Consider the following 586-nt stretch of genomic DNA (forward strand, 5'->3'; position numbering starts at 1 on the left):
GAGTTAAGGATTTCACCTCGGCGGCTATGTCATTGAAATTGTCAACTTGATATAAGCCGGCATTCTTCCTTCCACCTAGAATTCTACCATTTTTAGAGGACAAAGATTGATGCGTGGAATTTTCACTCATACTTTCATACAATTGCCAAACATCATTTATCAAGATAAGAGCCACCCATAGATGCATTTACCATTCCCTTTTGATTATCTGGCAAACTTTCAAAGAAGTATTAAGACTAATTGTCACTTAGGAATGTCATGATGTGGACACTTTCTAAGCAAATCATTAAATCTTTCCCATGCCTCATGAAACAATTCCCCATCCCTTTGAGAAAATTCACGAATGGAAGTTTTCATAGCATTGGTCTTTGATATCGGGTAGTACTTCTTCAAGAACTCTTGTTGCATTTCTGCCCAAGAAGTTATCGAAAAAGGCCTAAGATTGTTGAACCAATATTTTGCTTTGTCTTTAAGGGTAAAAGGAAAAAGTTTGAGTCTCAAAACTTCTTTTGGCATATCTGTGTATTTCACGGTGGAGCATACTTTAAGAAACTCATCCAAATGCTTGTACGGTTCTTTACTTGGA

The 586-nt window shown here is 36.7% G+C and overlaps 1 pseudogene; it reads left to right on the forward strand.

The window, feature by feature from the left end:
• Positions 1-253: 253 nt before the first annotated feature.
• LOC132297923 (small nucleolar RNA R71) lies at positions 254-351 on the forward strand (annotated as a pseudogene).
• Positions 352-586: the final 235 nt, after the last annotated feature.

Source organism: Cornus florida, unplaced genomic scaffold, assembly GCF_030987335.1.
Source record: "Cornus florida cultivar Cherokee Brave unplaced genomic scaffold, ASM3098733v1 CherokeeBrave_3.0.0_Hap2_Chr02, whole genome shotgun sequence".
Lineage (NCBI taxonomy): Eukaryota > Viridiplantae > Streptophyta > Magnoliopsida > Cornales > Cornaceae > Cornus > Cornus florida.